The sequence below is a fragment of the Pteropus vampyrus genome, unplaced genomic scaffold, assembly GCF_000151845.1.
Source record: "Pteropus vampyrus isolate Shadow unplaced genomic scaffold, Pvam_2.0 Scaffold201, whole genome shotgun sequence".
In the NCBI taxonomy this organism is placed as follows: Eukaryota; Metazoa; Chordata; class Mammalia; order Chiroptera; family Pteropodidae; genus Pteropus; species Pteropus vampyrus.
In genome coordinates this window covers 542,180-558,512 of record NW_011888982.1, presented here as the reverse complement: position 1 = coordinate 558,512, position 16,333 = coordinate 542,180, and positions in this window count along the sequence as shown.

Below are 16,333 nucleotides of genomic sequence, written 5' to 3'. Positions count from 1 at the left end.
GTCTCCCAGAGGCAGCATATGGTTGGGTTTTGTTTTTTGATCCATTCTGCAACTCTGTGCCTTTTTATTGGCGAGTTCAGTCCATTTACATTTAGGGTGATTGTTGAAATAAGAGGTCTTCTTATAGCCATTTTAAATTTTGCTTTCTGATAGCTCGGTGTTTCCATTGCTTTCTTGTCCTTGTGTTTCTGTTTTCTTTATTTTGGTTGGATTTTGTGGGTTTTGTCTGTGGTTCTTCTTGTTTTATGTTATATACTTCAGTTCTGAATCTTTAGTGTGTGGTTACCACTATGAATATGAAAAGGATAGCTATATATATACAGTCATCCATTTTTTTCCTGTGTCTGCCTTATCTCCTTTCCCCTTTGTGAATTTGGATCTTTGAATCCTCCCCATTTCAGTCATCGTTATCTCAATTTGTCCCTATGTATGCTGAACGTTCATTACTATCTTGCTATAGCAATTCTCTACTTATTATTTAAGCTTATAATGCCCTGTTCTTAGTAAGGATTACAGTCCTCTACTTCTATTTGACTGGTAGTCACTTTACTTCTAATTAGATTTTTTTTTTGTTTTGTTTTGTTATTTTGTTTTAGATGAGCTGACATCTTTCAGAATTTCCTGTAGTGCATGCCTCGTCGTGGAGAATTCCCTCAATTTTTGTATGTCAGAAGGTCTTAATTTCTCCTTCATATCTAAAGAAGAGCTTAGCTGTATACATTCTTTTAGGCTGATAGTTCCTTTCACTTAATAGTTTAAATATTTGATCCCATTACTTTCAAGCCTATAAGGTTCACGCTGAGAAATCTGAGAATAATCTAATGGGTTTACCTTTATAAGTTACCACATTTTTCTCCCTGCCTGCCTTGGTAATTCTGTGTTTGTCATTGATTTTTGATAGTTTTAATACAATGTGTCTTGCTCAAGGCCTTTTTGGGTTGAGATAATTGGGTGTTCTGTTGGCTTCTTGAATTCTAAGCTCCAGCACATTCTTTAGATTTGGGAAATTCTCGTCCACTATTTGTCTGAAAATACTTTCTAGTCCCTGCTCCTTTTCCTCGCCTTTGTTAATGCCCATTATTCTTATGTTTCCTCTCCTGCTGGTATCAGCTAGTTTTTGTATTTCTCTTTCATTATTTTTTTATTTTTCGATTTCTCTCTTCTTCCTTCTGATTTATTTCTAGATTTCTGTCTTCGATATCACTGATCCTTTCCTTCATTTGGTGGACTCTATTTCCCAAGCTTATTATTTTATTTTTCATCTCTTGCAGCGTATCTTCATCTCCAGAAGTTCTATTTAGTTCCTTTTGAGGGTTTCAACATTCTTGCTTTGCTCACCTATTTGTTTTTCGAATTCCTGAAATTGTTGATTTGAGTTGCTTTGGATCTCATTGAGTTTTTTCAAAAGTACTATCCTGAATTCTCTGCCATTTAAGTTCTATATTTCTATGTCTACAAGCTTATTTTCTGGAGATTTTTCTCTTTTTCTGAGATGCCTTGTCACCTTAGTTGTTCATGGTGTTTAATGGACTATTTCTCCACCTGGGCATTAGTGGAAGTGTATTCTGGTTTTTTTTTTGTTTTGTTTTGTTTTGTTTTTTTCAGAAAGAAGATTTATTAATAAAGTTCTTTCTTTAGCCTGCTGCAAAGAAGGTGCTTTTCTTTTAGTTTCCAATAGGTGGCATCTAAGCCGTTTGAATCCCTGCTTTATATTAAACTTAAATGTCTTTTTTTATTTTTTGGTAGATATTTAATCACACTTGCTACACTCAGGTTCAGTTCCTGTCAGTGTTAGCAACAGTTTCAGTAATGTTTGCCCAGATTCCCCTGGGGATCCTCGGTTATCAGTCCTGGAGGGTATGTGCGGAGGGGCCCTCTGGATTGAGTGTTGAGGGCTGCAGCTCAGCTTCGGTTTTGCAACTGGCGCCGGTAAAAATAAACTATTGTTTCTCTCTGGTCCTGTCCCGCTTCTCTGTTTTCTGCCCTGATGACTTGGCCCTGCTGCCAGCTGCTAGAAGTTCCGGCACTTCCAGGCAGGCTGATCAGGGAAATCGCCGCCCTTCTCCTCTTCCCTTCCTCCGGCAATGAGCTCTGGCAACTGCGAGAGACAGCGTCTTTATTTCTCCCAGTCAACCACCCGACTCTTCGTGTTCTGACCTGTGCTAGCTCTTATGCGCAGATCCCACGCTCAGATGTGCTGGTGTGCAGTTTGGGTGTTTTTTGTTGAGTTTTAGATATTCATCTTATTGTTATTTCAAGGGAAGAGATCTGAGGAAGTTTCTCACTCCTCCATGTTTCCCCACCAACCTGAGAAGTTTCCTTTTCTAAGTTGCAATCCTCATCCAGCACTGAGCCTAGTCTTTACCAACTAACATATAAAATAGCTCATACAAATCAGAAAACCCAGTTTGATAGGCCTGAATAATATTAATATTAATAAAAATATTCCTCTGCAAATTTGTGAGGATCCTCAATTACTTTAGGAAATTCCTTTACAATGGCTCATAGCTCAGCTTTAGTCTAGGGAACACATGAAACTTTGGGTCTTTTAGAATCCCCAGAGAGTTTAATTTTAAATGGAAAAGTGCTGATAGGTTCAGAGGGAAAAAAAAATAGGAGAGGATTCAAAAGAAAATGGCACCAGAGGTAAAGAAAGTGATAATGGAAGGAAAGATGGCATTGAAGTTGGAGCTTGAGGCAAAGGAGTTGGGCAAGAAGCACTTACCCAAACTGGAGAAGGAGCCTGCGGTAAAGTCTTCATAGAAGAATAAGGTGGACACAAAGACAGTTCCTGAGATAACAGAGTAGAGGAAGAAGGGCAAGAGAGCTCCGCAGGGGAAGAACACGTAGCTTTGTTATCAGTGCTTATATGGTTGTGTTGTGTGAGTCAGGGGCTGGTCCTTGGATGCCCCACAGAAGATTTGCATGGAGGGCCAATGCTCAGAGAAGAAAGACAGAGCAGACAAAGTGTAGCAAACAGAAGCAATTTCATTAAGTAAAGCAAGCAAAGTAAAGTACACTTGGCAGAAGTCCAAGCAAACAGTTCAGTAGAAAATCAAATGCACTGAGAAACTGAGGCCCAGAATTTATGTGAATCATAGAGATTTTTTGTTCCCCTTCTGCCTCTCCTACCTTGAAAGGCATGAATTCCTAGCTTCTTCCTCTGAACTCACTTCTGACCTAGATATGCACAGTATGTACCTAAAGTTGGGAAGCCTGTGCCACAGGGATTTTGAAGGTAAGAGTATGCTCAGTTATCTAATTTTGCCCATGCCAGTCGAGCACCCCCAGAGTAAAGTCATATAAAGGTCATTTGTGATTAATTGACCATGGAGGAGTGAGGAAGGCATCAGGCGCTGTTAAATATCTTGCCTGCCTATGTAGTTTGGATATATGTTTAACCACGATAGCCTATTGTGTATATTCTTCAGCTGAGCAGTCTTGGGGCCATGTTAACTCTTTATTGTCCCTCTCCCTCTGGCTATATGTATCTACCTACCTACCCTGTCAGCTTGAAGTGTCATTTCTCGCTTTTTAAATTTTCAGTAGCCTTTGTTGATTATAAAACTTTATTTCACGAAGAGGCAACTTCAGATTCTTGGTCTCATTTGGAAGCTTCAAAATGCCCTTCAAAATAGGCATTCCATTCAGTTTTACCAATTTTACCAGTATTATTGGCCAATTCAGTTTTAAGAAAATGAAGTTTGGGAATCTCAAAATTTCCCAAGAGTGGCCACTGAATTTCTGAATTACTTTTAATTAGATCTGTCCATTTGGTTAAATATATACATGAAAATTGTCCACAGCTTTTAACCATGTACTCGGCCAATGGCCCTTGTGGAGGAGGGATGGTCTTAAAATATTTAAATAGCAGAGACTTTTTTAAATAGCCGTGCCAATTTTCAGAGACTTTTCTATAGAAAAAGGTCCCAAGACAATTTACAACCTTCATATCAAACACCAACCAGCCTCATTCTAAAGTAGTCTGACCACAGAAGACCAGTCCAAAGGCTAAAAGCCAGTTGTAGGAAAATAATTGACCCTTGGAGAGTTCAGTCATAGGTTGAGCTAAGTGGCACTTCTCTCAATGAGAAGATAGTCTAATACTGAGCCAAACAGACTAATTTCAGTAGAAATAACCTCTGTTCCCAGAGGAATCTTAAGTGAAAGCTAGTTTAATCTCAAAGAACCTGCTTCCAGAGAAATCAGGCCAGCATGGCAAATCAAGTACTCATAGTCAACAGACAGACAAGCAAGGAAGATCTTTTTCACACACACACACACACACACACACACACACACACACACACACCCTCTAAACAATTCCTGAATAAAGCTTGGAAAGCTTCAAAACACACACAAAAAACGGAAGCTCAATTCCAGGAGAAGACTTACCTTAAGCTTCCAAATCAGAGAGGAAACAATGAGCCCAAGCAGCTCTATCTGAGACACCAACATTCAGTTGCTCATCTACCCTGAAGCTGTCAATGTTGTTCTCTGGAATCCTGGATGAGCCTCCAAAATGTCAACTAAAAAATTAGGTAGGTGTTTCATCACCAAAAATACTTATTTGGGAAAAAAGAAAGGATTGCCTCTCAGAGCATGCAGACATGGCAAGCCACATGTACACTGTGACCTGCATGCCAAGATAGAGGGGTATTTATATAAGGGAAAAATAAGTTAATGGAAGGGGAAATTAGAACCATAGAGCTTTATTAAACACATAGAGTTCTCATGTAGGGTTCTCATGTGTAAGGTTCTCATGATTATACAGAGCTCTAAGACTTCCATAAGTCCTAGCTCCTCCCGTAGACCTTCCTGACTGATTATGTTTGCTTAAAGTTCTAGTTTATCATTATCAACCCCTACCATGCATTTAACTGATAAACTAAAAATAAATTAGAGAAGAGTTGAGGGAGTTCTTGGATGAAAATGTTAAGCAACTGCTCATACAAAACCTTACCCATTCCTGAACACTAGCCTCCAAGTCATTGAAATTTAAATGTGAAGTTCAGCAAAATTACATATGACTACTTCTCAAGTCTTTGTTTCTCAGCAAATGTTTAATATGTGAGAATCAATGTTCTACTGAAAAAATTTAACACACATACAAATTTGTCTTTGTCTTTAGTAAAAATAGATGAAGTGAGTTGTGATAAAATTTCCTGGGCTCTATTTTTAGATAAAATAGAGCTTTTGGGGAGACAGTTTGCACAAAATAACCCGAGAGAAAAACCAGAAAGAAGTATTCACATAAAATGAAGAGAAAATGAATCTCTCAACTTCCAAAAGACAACATAAGGAATTCTACAGATGATCTCCTGAATGAAATAAAATTATAGGGAAAAAAAAACATTCAACAAAAGAAAAAAACATTTATTCAATCTAAATCTACTAAATCTTAGTAAGAACAGTAAGAGAACACAGCATTATGTATGTACATACATGGCTTCTGTAAAAATATGGGACCACAGAATAAACTGGGCAGTTAAGACTTATATGCCACCTTGAGCTAAGAAGAAAAAGAGGTTAGTGACTTGGAACTTCAAAAGGCAGGAAGGCAATTCACATGCAGATAGCAAAGCAAATGTTTGGTAAATAAATATTTGGTAGACCATGTTTAACAATGGGACACAGAGAGGACTTTGATTAAATAGGCCTTGTTAGGTTTCTTCCCACACATACTAGTTCATATTAATTCATGGTATCTATGATGATATCACCCTTCCTCGAGTGGGTAGTCTATCTAAATTATTTTAGGCAGTTAGGGGGAAGGTCAAAGGTTTTCCTGAGTCATTTGTTTCTTAAAAGTAACCATATTTTGGGATGATAAACTCTGCTCCCCCCAATGCAGTTGGAAGACTGTAAACCATCTCTGTTGTATTCCTACCAAAAATGTTAATTTGAATCATCAGATAAACCCAGATTTTGGAACATTTTACAAACATTAAAAATATGTCAGTGCATAGATGCCACAAGCACTGTTAAAATATCAAGACGGAATGAGGTGTTTTAAAGCAATGATCAATTAAAATGTTAGAATTAAACAAATCTTCTCAAATAAACAAATGTCTCAGGGAAATAAGACTAATTCTATGGCTCAGCTTTCAAAGCCAGAATTAAAATTGAGAAAGGGAAAGACATGAGACTAGAAAACAGAGAAATATAGCAAATTTAAAGAACATGTCTAGAAAATAACTATAGATGTAATTATTAATGTATAGAGTTAATTGGAATCAAATATATTGTAAGCTACTCAAGTCTTTGAGAGTTTTACTGCCTAAAGAAACCATCCTGCCTAAAGAAACCAGGATGAAAAGAAAATGTGACTATATAAGAAATGAAAGAAGTTTTGGTTCCTAACCTTCGATGGAAAAAAAAAAACTGGGCCTAGAAAATTGTTTGGTCCCCAAGGAGAAAATATGTTCCAATGTCTATTTCAGATACAGCCAAGGAGAATCATGAAAAAGGAAGAACTGCTCATAGTAAGGTCAGAGATCATGGAGGTCAAGGCACTTCAGGAAGAAAAATTAAAGTCCAGACAAGAAACAACCCTACCCGCTGCGTGGAGGCAGTTTTCAAAATGTCTGTCCCATGAACATTTAGAACTGCATTTGACTAATGACAACAGCGTGTTCTTCATTTTTCCTTTTTTCAAATGAGATGAATGTTTATTTTTATTTTTATCTGCCCCATTCTACCCTTATATACAAATATTTAAAGGGGCAATTAATTGGTCTTCGGACCAAGAGAAAGGTCATGTTCCAACCTGAACCTAAAGGCTTTTAGCCACTGTCTAGACAACCTTAACTTTGATGTAATACATGTCAGGACAGAATTCTTGGGCTATCCCTTGGGAAGAGGTGAGAATATTTTGCCTTTAGGGTAACATGAGCTGAATATGTGGTAATGGAACAGAGTTAGTATAATTGGTGCTATTTGCCAAATACATTTTGCTTTCAGTTTTCCAGGGAGATGATAGGATTGGATTTTCTGCCCTTTTTTGTTTGGGTGGGATTATACGACTAGTTCTGTGGCCAAATGGTTATGGGGAGCATTGATGTGTGTCACTTACAGACCAGAACATTTAATTAATCATGCAAATCCCATGGAGCTCTCATTCACCTTTCTCTCTAACGTGCAACTGGGACCTTGAAATATAAGGAGTAAAGACGCTCCCTCACCCCATGACCTCCAGATGTTTCCTCAAAATAGGCACTTAATATAAGCAAGAAGTAAACCTCTGTGTTTAAGGTACTGACATTTAGTATGTATGTGTGCGTGTGTATGTATATATTTTCTATATATAGAAATATATATATTTTTTTCTTACAACAGTGTGATCTAGGCTATTCTGAATGATGTATAATTCCTCTGTGTCCAAGGACATTTAGTTGAGTAGCAAGATAAAAATGCCCTGAATAGATGTTGTATGAGACAGGCTAGATTTTACCCCAAACGTTCAAATGAAGATACTTAAAAGTAGGGACTACTCCTAGAGATTTGCACAGAGTAAAGGACCAAACAAGAGATGATGAGGCATACAAAGACTAGCTAGAACAAGAAGTTGTCACTACCTTTGGAGTTGAGGGGGCAAGAGGGGAAAATAGAGATTCTGAAACTAGGTAGGAATTTGAGCTCCAGAGGAAGAGCTGCTCTAGAACTCTCATAGCAGGAGGCATGAGTGTGAAACAAGGAAGAAGAGCAGAAGAAACACCTGCATTTCTTTCCCTTCTGCTCTCTTATCTACTGTCTTCTAGCTGGCCAGCCAAGAGTCTGGGAAATGCATTCTACATAGGCTGCATTGTAGGATTCCTAGAATAGAGAAAAGATCTTCAGTGAGGAGTGGATACAGATTGGTCAGAATGACATTGTGGGACTCTGATCAAAAATTTTTAAAATATTATGTGGGGTGCTTTTAGAAAAGACATTAAATCCTGTTGAAACAAATCTTGAAATAATTTTATGAATTTTTATGCTCATGTAGCACTTGTATAGAGTAGTAGCTTTATCTTTGTGAAATAATTCCTAACAATTATTAAATATGTAAATATAATTGTTTAATTATCGATTGTTGTGCCATATGTCTAAACTAATTTAAAAAGATAATTTAAGCATATTTCCAGATTACTGATTCTTGAGAATGCTAAATTATTTTTAAAATAAATAATTTATTTTTTAAATTATATTTCCTAAGCTGTACAAATCGAAGAAAATGAAAATCTAAGTATTTGCAGTCAATGCATTTAGAGACAAAATGCCTCCCTTAACTTATTTTACATGTTCACTTGCCAATTAATTACACATCAGCCCTAGAAGATCCTGTTGGACAGTAGCATTATCAGTGCTTACGCTGAACTAGCATCATTTTAATAGCTAGCAAGGTAATTTCACCTTTTTTTTTTACTTTGAAAAGTTGCATAAACTTTTTGACCACACGTGAAAATGACATACCAGGAGTCAAAATGTTAAAATGAATTGTATTGTCATACATACCAATACAGACATGCTGCTACTAAAAATAGTTGCAACTGAAGTATGCTAATTAGTGTAGAATGTTATATATGTCTTAAGAATTGCTGTTTAAACAAGTAACAAAACAATGTATTATTTGTAAACTGTTTCTGCATAGTTATAAAATACATTATCTATGATATGGAACAGTACTTGGAGTTTCACCTGATGCTTGGTTCCTATAGAAGTTACATAGTCATGAATAGGTCGTTACTCCCTTTCCAAATAAGGAGTGAATGAGCCAGAGTGAGTGATTTCCTGTGTGTTCTTTGTTCTTCTTATTGTTTCTTTTATGTTAATACTGATAAAGTATTAAAAGCACATTTCAGCAGTGGCGTTCTAATAAACAGTGGCATTCCTGTGACTTCAGGCCATGGCCCTGGTTTTAGGTGACCTAAGTGCGTTGATCCTGCTGCAGGAAGTAGCTGTGTTGTTTGTAACTTCATTTCCTTGAAACTTTTATCAATTTGACTCTGTCATCATTACATTTTTCAAATACCAATCGAGAGAGCAAAACATATCAACATTTATGGTATACAGCTGAAGCACTGCTTAGTGTTCCTAATCTAACTTTAAATGCCTATATTAGAAAAGAAGAATAATCTCAAATCAATATCCAAACTGTCTCCTTTAGTATACTGATGAATAGCTAAATAAATGATTATACCCTTACAGTAAAATATTAATTGACAATAAAAGGGAATGAAGTACTAATATATGCTACAAGATTAATAAATCTTAAAAACATTTCTGTAAAGTGACAGAAGCCAGATATAAGAGACAATATATATGATTCCATTTAAATGAAATGTCCATGAAAGAAAATTTTCAGAGGCAGAAAGTAGATTAGTGGTTGCCTGGGAGTAGGGGTACAGAGATTACCTGCACACAATCATGAGAGATTTTATTGGGGGTATAGAAATGCTCTAAAACTGATTTATGGTAATAGTTGCAGCACTGGTAAAGTTGCTAAAAATCATTGAATTGTACATTTTAAATGAATGAATATTATGAAATGTAAATATAACTCAATAAAGCTATTTTAAAAACCAAAAGCTACATACATTTAGGAGAAGATTAGTAATATCCATAGCCTCCTTTCTAGGTATCTCCATCCAAAATATTTTTCTAAAAACATGCCATCAATGATTAGTTTACAGCCATTTCCTTGAGTACTTTATAATGGGTAAGAGTATATTAAAAAAAAAATCAATTAGTGAAGCCACTGACTTAATAAAAGAAAGAGAAAAAACATGTAATGGTACAAACTCAAATCCATCCAAATGTTTTCTTAATAGATTCTACTGTAATTCTTTGTACAAAATAATAAATAACAAGAGAATCAAAATCTTTAAGTCATTTTTTTATTCTTCTATTATTTTATATGGTTGCATAAGAAATGTGCTTAGACCCAACCTCTCAGTTCCTCAATGTCCTATGGGGCGGCTACTTAGCTCAGAACTGTTCTACCTCCAAAATCACTAACTGAAACATCCCACTTTCTGAATACAATCCTCTGTCCTGTAAATTTGTTCACTCTTATGACACCCTAAATCTGTTCTTAAATCTTAAAAGACTCTAATTTATTGAGTCCCCTGAGTTCTCTCTTTTAAAAGCCTCTCATTTCTTTATTCTTCTCTTTATTTAACTGAATTGCTGCAATTCATTTTTTTAATAATATATCTGCTGTACTAGTTAAGATTAGGTTTAGCTTGATATATTAAAAATAAAAATATTGCAAAAAATGTTTATTTTGTCTGACTAGTTAAAAAAAAAGAATGTTAAGTTACTGAGAGATAAACTGTCAATATAGAATTCCAGGTACAACACAAATGCCATTAAAAAAAAGTAGGTGAATTTCATCAAAAAAATAATAGAATATCTAAGAATAAATTTAACCAAGAAGGTTAAAATTCTGTATACTGAAAACTATGACACTTATGAAAGAAATTGAAGACATAAATACATGGAAAGATATTCCATGATCTTGAATTGGGAGAATTAATATTGCTAAAATGTCTATACTTCACAGATTCAATAAAATTCCTATCAGAAATATAATGGTATTTTAAACAGAAATGGAATAAACAATTCTAAAATTTGTATGGAATCACAAAAGACCCCAAATAGTCAATCCTGAGAAAGAAGAGCAAAGTTGGAGGCATCACACTCCGTGATTTCAAACTATATTCTGAAGCTATAGTAATCAAGACAATATGGTATTGGCATAAAAACAGACAGATAAATCAATGGAACAGAATAGAGACCCCAGAAATAAACCCATGCATATGAAGTCAATTAATTTACAACAAAAGAGCTGAGAATATACAATGGGGAAAGAACAGTAAATGGTGCTGGGAAAGTTAGACAGCCACATGCAAAAGAATGCTGCACCAAAATAAATGGAGAGTGTACGTTGGTGATACAGTGGTGAGCATAGCTCGTAGAAATGAAAGGAAACAGAGGCAAACTCACAATTATAAGTGAAGATGTCAATACTTCTCTTACATTAATTAATAGAAAAATAGCAGAAATTCAATAAGGATATATAGGTCTGAACAATAAAATCAAGTCACTTAACTTAATTGCCATTTATAGAATATTCTAGCCAACAAAAGATTATAATTTTTTTCAAATGAATGTGTAGCCTTCACCAAAAAACAAAACAAAACAAAACAAAAACAACAACAAAAAAACCACACAAAGGAAACATTTAGATGATTCAAATATGACCATCAAGGACTAAATTAGAAATTAAAAATCTCAAATATTTGTAAAATAAACAACACGAGAATACATAAAGGGTTACAGAAGAATCACGAGGAAAATTAGAAATCTTCTGAGCTGAATGATAATGAATATATTTCCAATAAAACAATATAAGATGCAGCTACAACAGTGCTGAAAGGTAAATGTAAAGCATTAGGTGCTTATATTAAAAGAGAAGGAAGATTTTAAATCAATAATATAAGCTTTTAATTTTAGAAACTAGAAAAAGCAACAAATTTCACAGAGAAATAAAAGAAATAATTATATTCTTTATAAATTAGGGTGAAATAATGACTTTTTCAGACAAAAATAATAGTTTTATAATACTAAGAGCTTTACAAAATGATCTTAAAGAATGCTCTTAAGAACAAGAAAAAAGTGATTTATGAGAAAAGGCTAAGATGCAAGAAAAAATAGAGAACAAAATGAGAGAGTAAATATACAAGCGGACACTGACTGGACCATATATTTTTTAGAACTCTAACCCACATTCTCTGCAATAATCTTTCCTAGAAACCAAACAACAACCTCTGCAGAAATTGGCCCAGAACCAGTTTGTCTACAATGTACTCTTCATCCCTACTTTCGACTCAAGATCAAGTAAAGAAAGTCTAATTTTCTGTCCAAATCAATTACATATGGCATTCTGCTTCTGGTTAGCTCACTTTCAGTTTCCTTATGCCAACAATTCCAGCCAGCCAGAGAAATGGAAAGTGAAGCTTTCCCTTTTTTTATTATAAAACTTTCCCAGTCACCTGCCTGCTTTAGATCTGCCAAATCCAAGTGATAGTGGTTGACTCCCTTTCTACAGCCGACTCTGAATCAACAGGCGTGGTCTAGTCTCATTTGGGTGATCTTCATTATTATCACAAAAGTAATGGTAAATATTTGGATAAATACAAATAAGAATTAATTTCATAAAACTACATTAATAATTGTGTCAAATTTTTAGGGTGAAAATAAATAAGAGAAGACCTAAATAGGAATATGTAACACATTCACAGATCAGAAGTCATAATATAGTAAAGATGTCGATTTTTTCCAAATTAATATATAAGTTTAATGTAATTTCTTTTAAAATCCCAGCAAGGTTTTTGATAGACACAGAACAGAACAATTTTTCCAAAATTTATGTAGAAAGGTCCTAGAATGGCTCAAACAATCTTGAAGAATAAAGTGGAAGGAGTAACTCTACCTGCTATTAAATCTTACTATATAAGATTACCACAGAAATCTTACTACAGAAATCAAGACTGTAGCTAAGTTTCTAATTTACAGTTATAAAATAAACCAAAATAATTAAAACTTTAAATTCAACATTTAAAATTGGAGGAGAGGGAATAAGGAAAGTAACCTCCTTCCTTTCAGTTCCACCTTTCATGATGGGGAGCCAATAGATACTGCTTAACATTGATAAATCAAGGAATATTATTTGAAATCATGGAAAGAACTTCCAACCAATAATATAGAGCGGGGTCCCCAACCTCCGGGCCCTGAACAGGAATCAGTCTGTGGCCTGTTAGGAACCGGGCTACAATGCAGGAAGTGAGTGGTGGGCGAGTGAGCGAAGCTTCATCTGTATTTGCAGCTGCTACCCAGCACTAGCATCACTGCCTCAGCTCCACCTCAGATCATCAGGCATTAGATGCTCTCAGAAGTGCCAAAATGTTGGGGACCACTGATATAGAGAAATAATGAACACTAATGCTTCCAAAGAATGGGACAAGGGAGGTAGAGTAAGGATGTAGAGTTTTACTTTTTATTTTTTATTAAGCTAGACTGCTCGAAAAGTGGTTTATTTCTAAATATGAGTTTTTTTTTTATTTTTAATGAAATAACACACGTATTTACATGCAAAATTTCTTCCTATATCTTCCCATTTATTTTCCAATAAGACATCTTTAATGGGGCAAACAATAATCTGCTAGACTCAGACTCTCATTCTCAGACTCGTTTTATCACATTTTTCCTCTGTTTCCTTCAGTACTAACACAAAGGTTTCTAGATGTTCACTGGGTAACTTTATTATTCCTTTCACTTAGCTAATATCTACTCAACTCTCTAAACTCAGTTCAAATACCACTTCATCAGAGACACATCTTGATTCTAAATAATATTGTAGTATTCTTCACCCATTATAATTGTCCTAATCTGCAGTTTATATTTTTCTGAAGCAATAAATACCCCCCTTTCCCTCTAAACTATGAGCTCCATGAGATCATGCTGTCTGTTTTGCTCACTATAGTTTCCCCAGTTTATAACACATGGTCTTGCACGTATTAGACATTTAATAAATATGTGTTGAATAAGTAATGAACAGATATATAAGTCAAGTTTTCTAAAGCCTCAAACATCCCCTGTATAGAATGTATAAATTTCAAGTAACCATTATTGAAAGTAAGATTAAAGAGGAAATTAAATCTATTTCTTCTCTCCTGCTGCTCCATTTTTTTTTTACCTCAGCCATATGCTCTTCAATATATGTTTTAAACCATTATAGTGTAACAAACTCTATTACAGCAATGCACTCAGAGTTATAACACTTTCATACTTTACAACTTTAGTCTCCCAAAATAGGACTGATACCTGTATTATAGACTAACCATATTATTTGAGGCTTTGGCATATATCCTTATTATGTTTTGCAAGACTTAGGTTGACTAGCAATATATCCAAATCTGCATATGAGTCATGTCATAACAAGAATCTGCTGTACTATTAAATTTTGACTGGGAAGTGACAGAAAATCTTACTAGCTCATCTGGGCTCAGCTCTACTGTCCTCTTGTGCAGTAATAAATTACTGCAGGACCTTACTTAAAAAGAAGCCCCAGAATTGCTTCCAGCCCAACCTGTGTTAAGATGCTTTAAAGCAAAACAAAACAAAAAGTAACTAAGGGTAACCATAGAATGAATCATAGCACCAAAAGGTCAACTATCATATTTCTGAAATAAATCTGCTGTTGTTGGATTTTTAAATAGCCATAGAGCAGTTCTTTTTAAAAATGTTTCTATAACAAAAATGATGTCATTTGAGGGTGTTGTGTTGTGTGATCTCTAATAGTTAAAACTGTCATTAATCCAACTCCTCTACTAGTATGCCTTGTGGTAGGACGAGCACTAGGAGCATAGTAAATGAGAGTATGGATTCTGAAAGCAGACTAACTATATTTGATTCTTGTCTAGAGGACTTTTGGGTTGCTAACTTGTACAATCAGAGTGCAAAATGGTGATTTTCATCAAGACTGAGTTAAAGGATTAATTAAAGGATTAAATAAAATAAAACCTGTTATTTATTTATTTTTTTTTTTACCACAGCATGTATGCATGTAGTAAGTACTTAATAAAAGATAGTTCTTTTTATTATTGGTATATGCTGGGCACTATACTTAGCATTTTACATGCGTCATCTCAAGTCCTTACAACAACTCTGCAAGATAATCATCAATAGTTTCATTTCACCAATGAGTAAACGAGAATTAAATAATTAGCCTAAAGTCACCCAGTTAGTAAGTAACACTAGACATTAGTCAAATCCAGAACTTTGGAACTTCAAAATCTGAATCATTACAGAACTCTAAAGCTCCATAATTTAATGAGCACCTAGACTACATTATATTATTCTTTATCATATCCTTAACCAAACACAATTACCTCAGTCTGCATAAGGGTTATTGTCTGATTTATAAGTAACTGTAGGTCAGTAAATGGTTGTTCTGCTAATACCCAATTTAAAGAACCAGTAGAATTAAGACAATTGCCATGTGTATGAATTCTAGGTCTCAGTGTCATCAGCTGAAAAATAATAAAGTATACTTGTCTTAGAGAGTTGTTATGGGATTTAAATAAGATTCATAAATAACGTTGGTACAATTCTTGATTGAAAGTATGCACTAAATAAGTGTTTATTGAAAAAATATATATATACATACACATATGGATATATACACGTACAAATTTATAAATGTATTTTTAAGGACATATAATGGTTAGATAGATGATGAAGAAAGGAAGGAAGGAAGGGAGGAAGGAAGGAAGGAAGTAAGTAAGTAAGTAAGGAATGGTAAGGAAGGAAGGAAGGAAGGAAGAAAAGAAAGAAGGAAGGAAGAAGGAAAGAAGAACTGGGAATCCTTGCAACTTTAAGAATAATTTTTTCTACCTAAAATTGAATTTACAGTCCATCTTCATTCACTCCTAATTGCACTCCTTCATTCTTTTAGTCATCATAGCTCATCCCGCTTTTCCTAATTTATATGAAAATCTATATAGCGTCTCTGGTTAAGAGAAACTGTAAGAAGTGCTTTCTGGGTTGTGCCCATATGGCTATGTGGGTAACTGTATTACCTTTCAGAATGTTTAGTAATGACAAAATGAAGGCAGAAACCATTCTATAGCTTTTAAAACACAGTAATGCCAGAGCTGAAGAGAACAAAAACCTTCTATATAGTGTTTTCAGTGTAACGGAGGAAGGATCTAGTCTTCTGGGTGCTACTCTGCCACCAACCAGCATAGTTCTCAATTTCTTGATCTGTATGTAACAGGATTTCCAACTCAAGAACTTAGGTTTTGTTCATCCTGGCATTCAATAATCATGAGATATCTACTGGGCCTGGAGATATCACCTAGCAGGTGTCTATTTGTATAAAAGCCAGGAAGTCTTCCAGGGAAAACAGAATCGAAGGGTGTAAATCTGAAGATAAATAATTCAGTGTCAAAGAGGAAAGGTTATTTTGCATTGAACACAGTATCTGTCACTTATATTATGTTCTAGATAAGCCCCATGGCCTTATTTCTCAGTCTTAGGTTCCAAGACATGGGTTAAAATAAAGTGAAAGTAAAAAGTGTGAAGATGTATAGGAAGACCTTAAGGCCATGCAGCTGCTGTGTTTAATAATCTGTGTAGTGGAGAAGAAGACAACTCTGGGGTGAGAGTTGTCTTCTCCCACTGAGAGCTGGAGCATATTGGAGCATGGACACTCGAGTCTAAGCGAAATATATTTAGATAGCAAAGGAAGCCATTGGGGACATCCCCCCGCCCCCCAGAGACTTTG